At 45.8% G+C, this 18,902-nt stretch overlaps 1 pseudogene; it reads right to left on the reverse strand.

Moving 5' to 3' along the window:
• Nucleotides 1-1,775: 1,775 nt before the first annotated feature.
• Nucleotides 1,776-1,895, reverse strand: LOC134964933 (5S ribosomal RNA; annotated as a pseudogene).
• Nucleotides 1,896-18,902: the final 17,007 nt, after the last annotated feature.

Below are 18,902 nucleotides of genomic sequence, written 5' to 3' on the forward strand. Positions count from 1 at the left end.
ACCCTGTCTGTTCCAAGACTTACCGCGGCTGCGTTTGACGGCATGGCGGTTGAACGCCGGATCCTGAAGGAGAAAGGCATTCCGAATGAAGTCATTCCTATCCTGATCAAAGCCAGGAAAGATATAACCGCAAAACATTATCACCGCATTTGGCGAAAATATGTTGCGTGGTGCGAGGCCAGTAAGGCCCCGACGGAGGAATTTTCAACTAGGTCGATTCCTACATTTCCTGCAAACAGGAGTGTCTATGGGCCTGAAATGGGGGTCCATTAAGGTTCAAATTTCGGCCCTGTCAATTTTCTTCCAAAAAGAACTAGCTTCAGTCCCTGAAGTTCAGACGTTTGTGAAAGGGGTACTGTATATACAGCCTCCTTTTGTGCCTCCAGTGGCACCTTGGGATCTAAATGTAGTTTTTGGGTTCCAAAAGTCACATTGGTTTGAACCACTTAAATATGTGGAGTTAAAATATCTCACATGGAAAGTGGTCATGCTGTTGGCCCTGGCCTGGGCCAGGTGCGTGTCAGAATTGGCGGCTTTATCCTGTAAAAGCCCTCATCTGATTTTCCATTCGGACAGGGCGGAATTGAGGACTTGTCCTCAGTTTCTCCCTAAGGTGGTTTTCAGCGTTTCACCTGAATCAACCTATTGTGGTGCCTGCGGGTACTAGGGACTTGGAGGACTCCAAGTTGCTAGACGTTATCAGGGCCCTGAAAATATAGGTTTCCAGGACGGCTGGAGTCAGAAAATCTGACTCGTTGTTAATTCTGTATGCACCCAACAAGCTGGGTGCTCCTGCTTCTAAGCAGACTATTGCTCGTTGGATTTGTAGTACAATTCAGCTTGCACATTCTGTGGCAGGCCTGCCACAGCCAAAATCTGTAAAAGCCCATTCCACAAGGAAGGTGGGCTCATCTTGGGCGGCTGCCCGAGGGGTCTCGGCTTTACAACTTTGCCGAGCAGCTACTTGGTCAGGAGCAAATACGTTTGTAAAATTCTACAAATTTGATACCCTGGCTGAGGAGGACCTGGAGTTCTCTCATTTGGTGCTGCAGAGTCATCCGCACTCTCCCGCCCGTTTGGGAGCTTTGGTATAATCCCCATGGTCCTTACAGAGTCCCCAGCATCCACTAGGACGTCAGAGAAAATAAGAATTTACTTACCGATAATTCTATTTCTCGTAGTCCGTAGTGGATGCTGGGCGCCCATCCCAAGTGCGGATTGTCTGCAATACTGGTACATAGTTATTGTTACCAAAAAATCGGGTTATTGCTGTAGTGAGCCATCTTTTCTAGAGGCTCCTCTGTTATCATGCTGTTAACTGGGTTTAGATCACAAGTTATATGGTGTGATTGGTGTGGCTGGTATGAGTCTTACCCGGGATTCAAAATCCTTCCTTATTGTGTACGCTCGTCCGGGCACAGTATCCTAACTGAGGCTTGGAGGAGGGTCATAGGGGGAGGAGCCAGTGCACATCAGGTAGTTCTAAAGCTTTACTTTTGTGCCCAGTCTCCTGCGGAGCCGCTATCCCCCTGGTCCTTACGGAGTCCCCAGCATCCACTACGGACTACGAGAAATAGAATTATCGGTAAGTAAATTCTTATTTTTTGTGTCGGGGATCCCACTTCAAGGGATCTAACTGCACATATGAGTCCTTTAATAATGTTCCAGCCAATTGCTCTATTGCTGTAGTAGGACACTCAAATAATGAAAGAAGGAAGAAAGTGGTGATACTGCTGTTAGTGTTGCATCATATGCAGGCTTATTAAGTACACAAACCTCTACAACACCGGGTATTCCCAGGAGGTCTCCCTTCACAGTACTGACCCGGCCCACCATTGTTTGGCTTCCAAGATCAGACGAGATCGGGCATATTCAGTGAGGGTGTGGTAATAGATGATATTGGAAATTGACACAACACTAATGAGAGTGCACCGAAAAAGATTAGTTTTAATGTGATTGCTGGAAGTTCAAGTATAGAAGAAGAATGAAGTAGTGGATCTGCTGTCCAACGTTAGACATGGGAGTACCCACCGAAGTGGATTTATCCCATGAATCGTGGATGAGAGTCCACTGTATAAGTACAGATTGAGAAAAAAAAACTATTTTTTAATAAGAAATAGTTACAATTTGTTGATACTCATAATCCGCAAGTGTACAATGTAAATATAAATATAAATATGAATGTATTTTTAGCTAGATTGAAACAAAACCAAAAGAGGATAAAGCAGGGCAGTATAAAGTACAATAGCTCTTTAAATTAAGAGGCTCCTGTTGCTGCTAACAACCAGCAGATGTCACAGTGGACATTCTTCAGGTAGCCATATAAAGAAGCCCTGTATAGATGTATCAATTAAATGTGCTTAACAACAATTATATTCATTCTGGAGTTCAACACAATTATATATGAGGTGTGTAATGCTACACCCACTAGGTTACAACAACAGTACTGCTGTCAGCAGCATGAAATTCAATACAGAGATACCTTGAGGCCATGCACATTCTCTGATGTAGGACTATTCTTAGTCTGTGCAGAGTCCGTGGAGTGAGGATGCTTGTATGGAAAACGTGTTTCACCCATCTTGTGGGCTTGTTCGCTTCCTGGTGGAATCACAACCCCTTGTACAAATGTGTATGTCTGTTTGTTTGTTTGTTTGTTTGTTTGTTTGTTTGTTTGTTTGTTTGTTTGAACCGACTGTGGTGCGGTTTTCACCATTATGTATGCTATTTTCCCAGGCAGGTTTTAGTATCATCACGTTTGGTCGTCAGAGAGCTGTGGGCTGGGCTCCGTGGAGAGGGGACCCTTGCACTGCTCTTGGCAAGTTGGCAGCGACCAGCATACACACCTTAATAGTGACTGATCAGAACATCATGATATTTTGCTTCCTTCAAACTCACGTTACAGATCGCTACTGTATAAGACCAGCCGGCTGAAAGATAGCTTTTACCCTAAAGCAATCACTATGCTTAATGGTTTTAAATTTAGATAGGACTGTCGTACTGGTCCATGTGTTTACTAGAGATGAGCGCCTGAAATTTTTCGGGTTTTGTGTTTTGGTTTTGGGTTCGGTTCCGCGGCCGTGTTTTGGGTTCGAACGCGTTTTGGCAAAACCTCACCGACTTTTTTTTGTCGGATTCGGGTGTGTTTTGGATTCGGGTGTTTTTTTCAAAAAACACTAAAAAACAGCTTAAATCATAGAATTTGGGGGTCATTTTGATCCCAAAGTATTATTAACCTCAAAAACCATAATTTACACTCATTTTCAGTCTATTCTGAATACCTCACACCTCACAATATTATTTTTAGTCCTAAAATTTGCACCGAGGTCGCTGTGTGAGTAAGATAAGCGACCCTAGTGGCCGACACAAACACCGGGCCCATCTAGGAGTGGCACTGCAGTGTCACGCAGGATGTCCCTTCCAAAAAACCCTCCCCAAACAGCACATGACGCAAAGAAAAAAAGAGGTGCAATGAGGTAGCTGTGTGAGTAAGATTAGCGACCCTAGTGGCCGACACAAACACCGGGCCCATCTAGGAGTGGCACTGCAGTGTCACGCAGGATGGCCCTTCCAAAAAACCCTCCCCAAACAGCACATGACGCAAAGAAAAAAAGAGGCGCAATGAGGTAGCTGTGTGAGTAAGATTAGCGACCCTAGTGGCCGACACAAACACCGGGCCCATCTAGGAGTGGCACTGCAGTGTCACGCAGGATGTCCCTTCCAAAAAACCCTCCCCAAACAGCACATGACGCAAAGAAAAAAAGAGGCGCAATGAGGTAGCTGTGTGAGTAAGATTAGCGACCCTAGTGGCCGACACAAACACCGGGCCCATCTAGGAGTGGCACTGCAGTGTCACGCAGGATGTCCCTTCCAAAAAACCCTCCCCAAACAGCACATGACGCAAAGAAAAAAAGAGGCGCAATGAGGTAGCTGACTGTGTGAGTAAGATTAGCGACCCTAGTGGCCGACACAAACACCGGGCCCATTTAGGAGTGGCACTTCAGTGTCACGCAGGATGTCCCTTCCAAAAAACCCTCCCCAATCAGCACATGATGCAAAGAAAAAGAAAAGAAAAAAGAGGTGCAAGATGGAATTGTCCTTGGGCCCTCCCACCCACCCTTATGTTGTATAAACAAAACAGGACATGCACACTTTAACCAACCCATCATTTCAGTGACAGGGTCTGCCACACGACTGTGACTGATATGACGGGTTGGTTTGGACCCCCCCCAAAAAAGAAGCAATTAATCTCTCCTTGCACAAACTGGCTCTACAGAGGCAAGATGTCCACCTCATCATCACCCTCCGATATATCACCGTGTACATCCCCCTCCTCACAGATTATCAATTCGTCCCCACTGGAATCCACCATCTCAGCTCCCTGTGTACTTTGTGGAGGCAATTGCTGCTGGTCAATGTCTCCGCGGAGGAATTGATTATAATTCATTTTAATGAACATCATCTTCTCCACATTTTCTGGATGTAACCTCGTACGCCGATTGCTGACAAGGTGAGCGGCGGCACTAAACACTCTTTCGGAGTACACACTTGTGGGAGGGCAACTTAGGTAGAATAAAGCCAGTTTGTGCAAGGGCCTCCAAATTGCCTCTTTTTCCTGCCAGTATAAGGACGGACTGTGTGACGTGCCTACTTGGATGCGGTCACTCATATAATCCTCCACCATTCTATCAATGTTGAGAGAATCATATGCAGTGACAGTAGACGACATGTCCGTAATCGTTGTCAGGTCCTTCAGTCCGGACCAGATGTCAGCATCAGCAGTCGCTCCAGACTGCCCTGCATCACCGCCAGCGGGTGGGCTCGGAATTCTGAGCCTTTTCCTCGCACCCCCAGTTGCGGGAGAATGTGAAGGAGGAGATGTTGACAGGTCGCGTTCCGCTTGACTTGACAATTTTGTCACCAGCAGGTCTTTCAACCCCAGCAGACTTGTGTCTGCCGGAAAGAGAGATCCAAGGTAGGCTTTAAATCTAGGATCGAGCACGGTGGCCAAAATGTAGTGCTCTGATTTCAACAGATTGACCACCCGTGAATCCTTGTTAAGCGAATTAAGGGCTCCATCCACAAGTCCCACATGCCTAGCGGAATCGCTCCGTGTTAGCTCCTCCTTCAATGTCTCCAGCTTCTTCTGCAAAAGCCTGATGAGGGGAATGACCTGACTCAGGCTGGCAGTGTCTGAACTGACTTCACGTGTGGCAAGTTCAAAGGGCATCAGAACCTTGCACAACGTTGAAATCATTCTCCACTGCGCTTGAGACAGGTGCATTCCACCTACTATATCGTGCTCAATTGTATAGGCTTGAATGGCCTTTTGCTGCTCCTCCAACCTCTGAAGCATATAGAGGGTTGAATTCCACCTCGTTACCACTTCTTGCTTCAGATGATGGCAGGGCAGGTTCAGTAGTTTTTGGTGGTGCTCCAGTCTTCTGTACGTGGTGCCTGTACGCCGAAAGTGTCCCGCAATTCTTCTGGCCACCGACAGCATCTCTTGCACGCCCCTGTCGTTTTTAAAAAAATTCTGCACCACCAAATTCAAGGTATGTGCAAAACATGGGACGTGCTGGAATTTGCCCATATTTAATGCACACACAATATTGCTGGCGTTGTCCGATGCCACAAATCCACAGGAGAGTCCAATTGGGGTAAGCCATTCCGCGATGATCTTCCTCAGTTGCCGTAAGAGGTTTTCAGCTGTGTGCGTATTCTGGAAAGCGGTGATACAAAGCGTAGCCTGCCTAGGAAAGAGTTGGCGTTTGCGAGATGCTGCTACTGGTGCCGCCGCTGCTGTTCTTGCGGCGGGAGTCCATACATCTACCCAGTGGGCTGTCACAGTCATATAGTCCTGACCCTGCCCTGCTCCACTTGTCCACATGTCCGTGGTTAAGTGGACATTGGGTACAACTGCATTTTTTAGGACACTGGTGAGTCTTTTTCTGACGTCCGTGTACATTCTCGGTATCGCCTGCCTAGAGAAGTGGAACCTAGATGGTATTTGGTAACGGGGGCACACTGCCTCAATAAATTGTCTAGTTCCCTGTGAACTAACGGCGGATACCGGACGCACGTCTAACACCAACATAGTTGTCAAGGCCTCAGTTATCCGCTTTGCAGCAGGATGACTGCTGTGATATTTCATCTTCCTCGCAAAGGACTGTTGAACAGTCAATTGCTTACTGGAAGTAGTACAAGTGGGCTTACGACTTCCCCTCTGGGATGACCATCGACTCCCAGCAGCAACAACAGCAGCGCCAGCAGCAGTAGGCGTTACACGCAAGGATGCATCGGAGGAATCCCAGGCAGGAGAGGAATCGTCAGAATTGCCAGTGACATGGCCTGCAGGACTATTGGCATTCCTGGGGAAGGAGGAAATTGACACTGAGGGAGTTGGTGGGGTGGTTTGCGTGAGCTTGGTTACAAGAGGAAGGGATTTACTGGTCAGTGGACTGCTTTTGCTGTCACCCAAAGTTTTTGAACTTGTCACTGACTTATTATGAATGCGCTGCAGGTGACGTATAAGGGAGGATGTTCCGAGGTGGTTAACGTCCTTACCCCTACTTATTACAGCTTGACAAAGGGAACACACGGCTTGACACCTGTTGTCCGCATTTCTGGTGAAATACCTCCACACCGAAGAGCTGATTTTTTTGGTATTTTCACCTGGCATGTCAACGGCCATATTCCTCCCACGGACAACAGGTGTCTCCCCGGGTGCCTGACTTAAACAAACCACCTCACCATCAGAATCCTCCTGGTCAATTTCCTCCCCAGCGCCAGCAACACCCATATCCTCCTCATCCTGGTGTACTTCAACACTGACATCTTCAATCTGACTATCAGGAACTGGACTGCGGGTGCTCCTTCCAGCACTTGCAGGGGGCGTGCAAATGGTGGAAGGCGCATGCTCTTCACGTCCAGTGTTGGGAAGGTCAGGCATCGCAACCGACACAATTGGACTCTCCTTGTGGATTTGGGATTTCGAAGAATGCACAGTTCTTTGCTGTGCTGCTTTTGCCAGCTTGAGTCTTTTCATTTTTCTAGCGAGAGGCTGAGTGCTTCCATCCTCATGTGAAGCTGAACCACTAGCCATGAACATAGGCCAGGGCCTCAGCCGTTCCTTGCCACTCCGTGTCGTAAATGGCATATTGGCAAGTTTACGCTTCTCCTCCGACAATTTTATTTTAGGTTTTGGAGTCCTTTTTTTTCTGATATTTGGTGTTTTGGATTTGACATGCTCTGTACTATGACATTGGGCATCGGCCTTGGCAGACGACGTTGCTGGCATTTCATCGTCTCGGCCATGACTAGTGGCAGCAGCTTCAGCACGAGGTGGAAGTGGATCTTGATCTTTCCCTAATTTTGGAACCTCAACATTTTTGTTCTCCATATTTTAATAGGCACAACTAAAAGGCACCTCAGGTAAACAATGGAGATGGATACTAGTATACAATTATGGACTGCCTGCCGAGTGCAGACACAGAGGTAGCCACAGCCGTGAACTACCGTACTGTACTGTGTCTGCTGCTAATATAGACTGGTTGATAAAGAGATGTCTATGTAACTATGTATGTATAAAGAAGAAAGAAAAAAAAACCACGGTTAGGTGGTATACAATTATGGACGGACTGCCTGCCGAGTGCAGACACAGAGGTAGCCACAGCCGTGAACTACCGTACTGTACTGTGTCTGCTGCTAATAATATAGACTGGTTGATAAAGAGATGTCGTAGTAGTATGTATGTATAAAGAAGAAAGAAAAAAAAACCACGGTTAGGTGGTATACAATTATGGACGGACTGCCTGCCGAGTGCAGACACAGAGGTAGCCACAGCCGTGAACTACCGTACTGTACTGTGTCTGCTGCTAATATAGACTGGTTGATAAAGAGATGTCTATGTAACTATGTATGTATAAAGAAGAAAGAAAAAAAAACCACGGTTAGGTGGTATACAATTATGGACGGACTGCCTGCCGAGTGCAGACACAGAGGTAGCCACAGCCGTGAACTACCGTACTGTACTGTGTCTGCTGCTAATATAGACTGGTTGATAAAGAGATGTCTATGTAACTATGTATGTATAAAGAAGAAAGAAAAAAAAACCACGGTTAGGTGGTATACAATTATGGACGGACTGCCTGCCGAGTGCAGACACAGAGGTAGCCACAGCCGTGAACTACCGTACTGTACTGTGTCTGCTGCTAATATAGACTGGTTGATAAAGAGATGTCTATGTAACTATGTATGTATAAAGAAGAAAGAAAAAAAAACCACGGTTAGGTGGTATACAATTATGGACGGACTGCCTGCCGAGTGCAGACACAGAGGTAGCCACAGCCGTGAACTACCGTACTGTACTGTGTCTGCTGCTAATATAGACTGGTTGATAAAGAGATGTCTATGTAACTATGTATGTATAAAGAAGAAAGAAAAAAAAACCACGGTTAGGTGGTATACAATTATGGACGGACGGACTGCCTGCCGAGTGCAGACACAGAGGTAGCCACAGCCGTGAACTACCGTACTGTACTGTGTCTGCTGCTAATATAGACTGGTTGATAAAGAGATGTCTATGTAACTATGTATGTATAAAGAAGAAAGAAAAAAAAACCACGGTTAGGTGGTATACAATTATGGACGGACTGCCTGCCGAGTGCAGACACAGAGGTAGCCACAGCCGTGAACTACCGTACTGTACTGTGTCTGCTGCTAATATAGACTGGTTGATAAAGAGATGTCTATGTAACTATGTATGTATAAAGAAGAAAGAAAAAAAAACCACGGTTAGGTGGTATACAATTATGGACGGACGGACTGCCTGCCGAGTGCAGACACAGAGGTAGCCACAGCCGTGAACTACCGTACTGTTCTGTGTCTGCTGCTAATATAGACTGGTTGATAAAGAGATGTCTATGTAACTATGTATGTATAAAGAAGAAAGAAAAAAAAACCACGGTTAGGTGGTATACAATTATGGACGGACTGCCTGCCGAGTGCAGACACAGAGGTAGCCACAGCCGTGAACTACCGTACTGTACTGTGTCTGCTGCTAATATAGACTGGTTGATAAAGAGATGTCGTAGTAGTATGTATGTATAAAGAAGAAAAAAAAAACACGGTTAGGTGGTATACAATTATGGACGGACTGCCTGCCGAGTGCAGACACAGAGGTAGCCACAGCCGTGAACTACCGTACTGTGTCTGCTGCGACTGGATGATAAATGATATAAAAAATATATATATCACTACTGCAGCCGGACAGGTATATATTATATATTATATAATGACGGACCTGCTGGACACTGTCTGTCAGCAGAATGAGTTTTATTTTTATAGAATAAAAAAAACAACAACACACAAGTGAAGTCACACGACGAGTGTTTAACTTTTTCAGGCAATCACAATATAAGTATACTACTAACTATACTGGTGGTCAGTGTGGTCAGGTCACTGGTCAGTCACACTGGCAGTGGCACTCCTGCAGCAAAAGTGTGCACTGTTTAATTTTAATATAATATTATGTACTCCTGGCTCCTGCTATAACCTATAACTGGCACTGCAGTGCTCCCCAGTCTCCCCCACAATTATAAGCTGTGTGAGCTGAGCAGTCAGACAGATATATAATATATATAGATGATGCAGCACACTGGGCTGAGCCTGAGCAGTGCACACAGATATGGTATGTGACTGAGTCACTGTGTGTATCGCTTTTTTCAGGCAGAGAACGGATATATTAAATAAACTGCACTGTCTGGTGGTCACTCACTATATAATATTATGTACTCCTGGCTCCTGCTATAACCTATAACTGGCACTGCAGTGCTCCCCAGTCTCCCCCACAATTATAAGCTGTGTGAGCTGAGCAGTCAGACAGATATATAATATATATAGATGATGCAGCACACTGGGCTGAGCCTGAGCAGTGCACACAGATATGGTATGTGACTGAGTCACTGTGTGTATCGCTTTTTTCAGGCAGAGAACGGATATATTAAATAAACTGCACTGTCTGGTGGTCACTCACTAGTAAACTCTCTGCACTCTCTACACTTCTACAGTACTCCTCCTAGTCCTAAGCTCCAGTAAATCTCTCTCTCTTATAATCTAAATGGAGAGGTCGCCAACCACGTCCTCTCCCTATCAATCTCAATGCACGTGTGAAAATGGCGGCGACGCGCGGCTCCTTATATAGAATCCGAGTCTCGCGATAGAATCCGAGCCTCGCGAGAATCCGACAGCGTCATGATGACGTTCGGGCGCGCTCGGGTTAACCGAGCAAGGCGGGAAGATCCGAGTTGCTCGGATCCGTGTAAAAAAAGCTGAAGTTCGGGCGGGTTCGGATTCCGAGGAACCGAACCCGCTCATCTCTAGTGTTTACATGTGTTCTTATGGCTCTTTTAAAATATTTTATGGTATTGTTCGTTTGTGGTATTCATACATTTGTGGTATTTGTCTTTGCTTACATCGAAATGTCATTGATTGTTCACATGTTGAATATTTAATGATAAGAAACTCAAACTCAACTACTGTGTACCTTGCTAGACCTATTCATATGCAAATGTTGTTAATTAGTACTTTTGTGGCTTAACATCTATAAATATAGGTCAAAGAGCTAAAAATTGTGTTTTTTTAACCAGTTCGTTTTTTTGAGATTTCACAATGCCTAGGAGAAAATCTTCACTAAGTCGTGACTGGGCTGCAGGTAAAATGGAGCGCATTGAGAGGAGAAATGAGGATAGCCCAGAGAGAGAACATCACCTCTTAGAAGACAGAGAGACATGCTTCTCAGCGTCACACAGAAACTCTGCAGCAGAGGAATACTGGCCTATTCTTGCAAAGAGTTTGAACTCGTTTACATACTGTAGGTAAGGTGAAACCTCAGAAGAAAATGCATCTCTCCTCCTTTTCCAAAGAGAGCGTACCTGTATATCCATACCTTCTCACGTATAACACATTTTCCTAACCTTCTCCATCCCACCCTATATATTACCAAATTCCTAAATCCTTGGGTAACCAACTTCCGATAGCACCGACTTCCACACAACTCGAGCTGGGTACTACTGTTAGTATAGTGATAGAAAAGCTGCTGCCAGACCTCGAGCTTTGACTGTCAGACGGACCGGAGGCTGATTTAAGGCATGAGAGCCTCCAGAGACGGGACTGAGGGGCAGGAGAGGTGCACGCTGTGCTCTCCTCCCCTCACACAGAAGCAGTGGTGCGGCAGCAGCAGGAGGGGCCCGCAGCGGTGAGCCGGATACGGGGTGCATGTGTATCTGGCACTCTGGGGTCATGTGTATCTGATACTCTGGGGTCATGTGTATCTGGCACTCTGGGGGCATGTGTATCTGATTCTCTGGGGCATGTGTATCTGACACTTTGGGGCATGTGTATCTGGCACTCTGGGGGCACGTGTATCTGGCACTCTGGGAGCACGAGTATCTGGCACTGTGGGGGCATGTGTATCTGGCACTGTGGAGGCATGTGTATCTGGCACTGTGGGGACATGTGTATCTTATTATGTGGGGCATATTATGTGTATCTGGCACTGTGGGGACATGTGTATCTGACAATGTGGGGGCATATTATGTGTATCTGGCACTGTGGGGGCACATGTGTATCTGACAGTGTGGGGGCATATTACAGTATGTGTATCTGGCACTGTGGGGGCATATAATGTGTATCTGGCAATGTGGAGGCATATAATGTCTGTCTGACACTGTGGGGGCATATAATGTGTATCTGGCACTGTGGGGGCATATAATGTGTATCTGGCACTGTGGGGGCATATAATGTTTGTCTGGCACTGTGGGGGCATATAATGTGTATCTGGCACTGTGGGGGCATATAATGTGTATCTGGCAATGTAGAGGCATATAATGTGTATCTGGCACTGCACTGCTGGGGGTATTTGTGTATCTGGCACTGTGGGGGCATATAATGTGTATCTGGCACTGCACTACTGGGGGAATATGTGTATCTGGCACTGATGGGGGCATATTATGTGTATCTGGCACTGTTGAGGCATATAATGTGTATCTGGCACTGTGGGGGTATATAATGTGTATCTGGCATTGTGGGGCATATTATTTATTACCAGTTATTTATGTAGTGCACACATATTCCGCAGCACTTTATAGAGAATATTTGGCCATTCACATCAGTCCCTGCCCCAGTGGAGCTTACAATATATATTCCCTACCACATGTACACCTGCACATTTATGCTAGGGTTAATTTTTTTTTTTTTTTTTGTGAGCCAATTAACCTACCAGTATATTTTTGGATTATGGGAGGAAACCGGAGTACCCTAAGGAAACCCACGCAAGTACGGGGAGAATATACAAACTCCACACAGTTAGGGCCATGGTGGGAATTGAACCCATGACCTCAGTGCTGTGAGGCAAGAATGCTAACCATTACACCATTCGTACTTCCCAGATAATGTGTATCTGGCACTATAGGGGCATAAAATGTGCATCTGGCTCTGTGTGGGCAATCAATGTGTATCTGGCACTGCACTGCTAGGATCATATGTGTATCTGGCACTGTGGGGGCATATAATGTGTTTCTGGCACTGCACTGCTGGGGTCATATGTGTATCTGGCACTGTGGCAGCATATAATGTGTATCTGGCACTGCACTGCTGGGAGCATATAATGTGTATCTGGCACTTGTGGGGCATATAATGTGTATCTGGCACCTCTGGGGGCATATAATGTGTATCTGGTACTTTGGTGGCATATTATGTGTATCTGGCACTGCTGGGGGCATAGAATGTGTATCTGGCACTGTGGGGGCATATAATATGTATCTGGCACTGTGGGGGCATATCATTGTAGGCGTTCGCTTGTGTTGCAGAGCTGCACAAAAATCAGTTTGTGCAGTCTCTGCGCTGCCCAGGACTAAAGGGCCCTACACACTCTGCGATGCGCCGCCGAGGTGCCCGACGGCCGATACGGCCGACGAGCAACCCGGCGGCGGGGGGCAGTGACGGGGGGAGTGAAGTTTCTTCACTCCCCCCGTCACCCGGCTGCATTGAAGTGCAGGCAAATATGGACGAGATCGTCCATATTGGCCTGCATGCACAGCTGACGGGAGACCAGCGATGAACGAGCGCGGGGCCGCGCATCGTTCATCGCTGGAGTCTCCACACTGAAAGATATGAACGAGTTCTCGTTCATTTATGAACGAGATCGTTCATATCTTACAGAATATCGGCATGTGTGTAGGGCCTATAACTCTTCCTGTGTGATGGAATCCTGCTGATCGGGGCCAGAGCTGACGTCAGACACCCTCCCTGTAAACGCTTGAGCCTGCCTGCCTTTTTCCAGACAGTGCCTGAAAACGGTCAGTTGGCACCCAAAAACGCCCTCTTCCTGTCAATCTCCTTGCGATCACCCATGTAAATAGATCCTTTGAACCATCCCATCACAGGGCACCGATACCCGTTGCAGCCGTGCGACACGCCGGCGCAGTGTGGTGCATACGCATGCGCAGTTCAGATCTGATCGCCCGCTGTGCGAAAACATACAGCAGCGATCAGATCTGAATGACCCGTATGTATTTTAACCCCCCCAGGAAATGTCTATTTTGCTAAACGGACTTGAAAAGAGTTTGGGCTTTCGGTAAAAGCCAGAAATGGGTCCTGGAGGCAGAGCCATTTCCAGCCATTCAATCACATGGGGAGCCTGTAACCACTGTCTCTTTCAGACAGTATTCCATGCGGTCTGGCCATCCGTATGGAATATTGTTGAAAATGTCCCACCCAAAATGGCCACCACCTCAGTGGAGAAACTTCTGAAGTTTGCTCGAGGAGGCGATCGCCATTTTTGAAGGGACATTTACTAGACAGTGAAGGAGGCACTGGCAGGAGCGAACCGTGCAACAGTGCCGGGACCGCAGCAGGGGCATCGGGGGCGGCGGGAGCGGAAGCATCATGAAACTCCTGACAACAAGCAAGTAGTGTGGCTTAATTCTAAGGGGTATTATTGTGTGGAACATGAATATGATGCAAGGCACATTACAGTCTGTGTGGGACATAAAATGAGAATATGGCACATGGGGCATTACTGTCTGTGTGGGGTATAATATGATCATTTGGTACAAGAGGCATTACTGTCTGTGTGGGGCATAATAATAATAATATGGTGCAAGGGGCATTACTGTCTCTGTGGGGCATAATATGATAATATGGTGCAAGGGACATTACTGTCTGTGTGGGGCATAATATGATAATATGGTGCAAGGGGCATAACATGGTATCAGGGGTAGAGGTGTAACTAGGATCTTCGGCACCGAGGGTAAGATAAAGAATGGCACAACCCTCCTTTACACACTCCCCTCTGAAACTATGGGGGTGATTCAGAGCTGATCGTAGATGTGCTAAATTTCTCAGACATGTGGGGAGACGCCCAGCAAAGGGCTAGCCCGCCATGCATGTCCTCCACCCCTGCACAGTTCGAAAGCATCGCACGACTTTTGCACCCGTCGAGTAGCTCCCTGCCTGCGCAGCGTTCCGGGTCTCAGCGGCTACGTTTGATATCAAGCAGCCACCACCGCCTATCCCCGCAACGGTCCGGACACTCCTGTGTTGTTTGGACCATGCCCCACCAACGGCATTCTACTGCCCCCTCCTGCCCCGCGACCGCCTCTGCCTGTCAATCAGGTAGAGGAGATTGCAGTCCTGAGATGCTTTCACATCTCACTGGGCTTCACGGGATGCCCACTGCACGTGCTCAATCCCCAAAAGGCTTCAGACTGCGATCGCTGCCGTTGCAGCGATCAATTTTGAATTAGGCCCAATGTGTGTGCGCCAAAAGAGAAAAATGTCTGTGGGGTGTGACTACTGAAAATTGGGTATGTCAATAATGACACGCCACACATTTCTCGTCACTCTGGGGACATTCCTTTCCATTCCATGTGCACCTTATCTATATGATGGTTTATCACAATGGGGAACCTCTGAAAAAATGGATCTTCCCTGGGAAGGCAACGTCCTCAGTCGGTATTCACTATTCATTATTTCTTATTATTTCTTTATTTCTTTATTTATTAACAGTTTCTTATATAGCGCAGCAAATTCCGTTGCACTTTACAATTGGACACAATGATAAAACAAAACTGGGTAATAACAGTCATAGAGGTAGGAGGGCCCTGCTCGCAAGCTTACAATCTGTAGGGAAATAGGTATTGATACACACGGAAAGGTGCTATCTATTACATATTTGTCCACCGGATTGCAAAGGTTCTAGGTGGGTTGCATGATATCACATCACAGCAATGATGAACCCTGGTCAGAAAGAAGGGAAAGTGAAGAAAGAGAAAATATGTGGAGGATATGTGCGGACTGTACAGTGGGGATATAATCGGATAGGAAAGCTTATGAAGGTTGAGTGAGTGGTTCTGGAATGTGATATGCTAGCCTGAAGAGGTGAGTTTTCAGGGAACGTTTGAAGGTTTGGAGACTAGGGGAGAGTCTTATAGTGTGTGGTAGGGCAATCCACAGAGTGGGTGCAGCCCGAAGACAGTCCTGCAATGGAAGCAAATAATGAGTGTGGATGAGAGACGTAGATCTTGTGAAGAGCGGAGAGGTCGGGTTGGGAGATATTTTGAGATGAGCGAAGAGATGTACACTGGTGTAGTATGGTTAATGGCCTTATGTGTGAGTAAAATATATATATATATATATATATATATGCGCATTGGTATCGGGTTCCCGGTGGTCAGGATGCCAGCTGTCAAAATACTGAAAGCATCATCCCAGTGTTTAAAATACCGACAGTGGCTAATTTTAAAAGATAACCCTGATCCCAAAACTCCCTAACCCACCTTTCTCGCAGCCTAACCCCAAATCCTTCCCAGTGGTGCCTAACCCTAACCCTCCCTCCCTGCAGCCTAAACCTAACCCTTCCCGGGGGGTGCCTAACCATCCCTCCCCATACCTTACACAAGACACTGCAAAAACTCTAATCCATGCTCTCATTATTACCCGCATTGATTATTGCAATAGTCTTATTACTGGTCTTACCAACAAGAGAGTCTCACCACTACAATCCATTCTGAATGCAGCTGCGAGGCTAATCTTCCTCGCTAGACGTTCATCGTCTGCAGATCCACTCTGTCAGTCCCTCCACTGGTTACCTGTATTCTAACGTATTCAATATAATATACTATATATATATATATAGTTTGCAAAATTCTGCGGCACTCCAGCAGACTTTCAATGCATTTTAAAATAGCATAATTTTATTGTTCCAACGGCGTTTCGGGGATATACCCCGTCGTCAGGGACAGCACATCACACAAAAACAATCCAAAAACAACACTTATATAGCAAGACAATCCTAACGACAATTGAATAATCATACTCACCTGTCCCACCCTGCTGACCGCCCGCTGTCCACTGCTAACACAGTGGGAGCTTCTGGATGACGTAATCAAACGGCGCCGGGCAGGCGGGCCGACGTCATGACGTTGGTTGTCATGGTGATGCAGTCTAACAAAACAATACAGATAAAAACAACTTGAGTATGTATATTAACACATTTCCTCAATATGATAACGAAAAACAAAAGTGATCACAAACACCAGACTATAGGCATAATGTTAAAAAACATGTCTGATCTAAATTCAGATATAAAGACAAAAGAAAAGGAAGAGGAAAATAAGAAGAACAGCGGATCTCAATGCACATGTTCAGTAATAACTTGCCAATATCAAAACATACATTGTATGCCTAAATTTTCGTTCAGCCCTCCTGGTGCTATAGTATTTAGCTTAAATATCCATTTGGTCTCTAACTGTAAGAGAGTTCTCTCCCTATTACCCCCTCTGTGAGAGATAGGGACGTGATCTATCAACATAGCTCTGATGCTGGGCTGACTATGTCGGGCTGTCAGCCAGTGGCGAGCCACCAGCTGATCACTAGTCCCCTTTTCCAATGCCTGTTTAATTGCACTACGATGTCCGGCCATCCGATCCCGGAATTGCCTTTGAGTTTTGCCTATATATGCTAGTCCGCAAGGACATTTTAGCATATATATGACATGTGTAGTGGTGCAAGTAAGGCGATGATTAATACTGAATTGTCTGCCCGTGGAGGGATGATGGAACGAGGATCCTGTCATAAGTGTGTTACATGTGGAGCAACCCAGGCAGCGATAGGAACCCAATTTGGGTCTCAAAAAGTGCGTCTGTTCTGCTTTAGTTAAGGGAAATACATCCAATTTAACTATTCTATCTGCCAGGTTGCTACCCCTAGTATAACTAGGGAGTATACGACTATTATTTAAAGCTGGTAAATCTGTGTCCGTAGAGATTATCGGCCATCATTTTTTAAATTTTTTTGTAGTAAAGTCAGTATTAACCATATACTTGTTAACCCATGGGATGGTAACAGTAGATTTGGACTGTAGGGACTTAGTGTCAGAGGATTTACCTTTTAACACTTCTTCCCTGGGGATATCTAACACTTTCCTCTTTGCTTTAAGTAAGTCCTTCTTAGGGTAACCCCTATCCATAAATTTATGCATCATGGTATCCATGACTACTTCAGTGTCCTCTGGGTCCGAAGTGATCCTACGGGCTCTAAGGAACTGGGAATAAGGTAACCCCTTCCTTAATGGGAGGGGGTGAAAACTATCGTGTGCCAATAACGAGTTCCTATCTGTCGGCTTTACATAAAGTGAAGTTTTGATGATGCGATTCTGACACTCAATGTTAACATCCAAAAAGTGAATGGAGTTTTGACTAAGTTGATAAGTAAATTTTACACAGCTGTCTGATCTATTGTGTACATCAAAAAGTGCTTCAAGACTCTCAATTGAATCACCCCAAAAGAGCAACAAATCATCTATAAATCTCCTATAGTATATCACATGTTGAAACACTTGCTCATTATCATAGATTAGACATTTCTCAATCTGATACATGAATGAGTTAGCAAACGAAGGGGCCACCGGGGACCCCATCGACACAACCCATTTTTTGGCGATAATATTTGCCATTAAATGTGAAATAATTCCTAGTCAGGATCAAATACAACAATTGTATGAAGAGTTCCACCGGTGGACCTGTATATAATGCATTATTGGTTATTAATGACCTGACAGCCTCTACACCTGCTTCATGAGGGATGCAGGTGTAGAGGCTGGTGACATCCGCACTACACATAACAAGTGTATCAGGTAATGGGTCCAGTTGTTGCAATTGTAATAGTAAAGAAGTAATATCCTTCAAATATGAGGATATACCCTGTACACATGGATTCAAATATGCGTCTAAGTAAGCGGATACTGGATGCAACAATGATTCTATAGCGGAAACTATGGGGCAGCCCGGTGGTTGTTTCAATGATTTATGAATTTTCGGGACCGTGTAAAATAATGGTACCCGTGGATGTTCAACCGTAAGTGCTTTAGATACCTCCACTGGAATATCCCCCTTATTGACCGCTTGTTGTAAAATTGCATCCAGTTCACGCTTATAACCCCAAGTGGGGTCCTTAGACAATAATTCATATTTTCGATCATCTGCTAGTTGTCTATTGCATTCAAGGACATATTCACTCAAGTCCTGGACCACTACTGATCCCCCCTTGTTTGCCATCCTTATGACTATATCAGTCCTTTGTGATAGACTATTGAGGGCTTCCCTCTCATCCTTGGACATATTCGGATGGTGATGAAACAAATTGGGAGCAGGGGATGCTGACTGTTCTAATAGCCGTGTGAAAGTCCGTATAGACGAGTTGTATGATATTGGCTCAAATTTTGATCTAGGAATAAATTTTTTCAACTGTGCAGGGATAACTACCTCCTTCTTCTCTTTGGACCCGTCCGAGCCAAAGTACTCCTTCAAACGTAAATTCCTATTAAGGCGTGCCACATCAACTTT

Source organism: Pseudophryne corroboree, chromosome 9 (assembly GCF_028390025.1).
Source record: "Pseudophryne corroboree isolate aPseCor3 chromosome 9, aPseCor3.hap2, whole genome shotgun sequence".
Taxonomy (NCBI): domain Eukaryota; kingdom Metazoa; phylum Chordata; class Amphibia; order Anura; family Myobatrachidae; genus Pseudophryne; species Pseudophryne corroboree.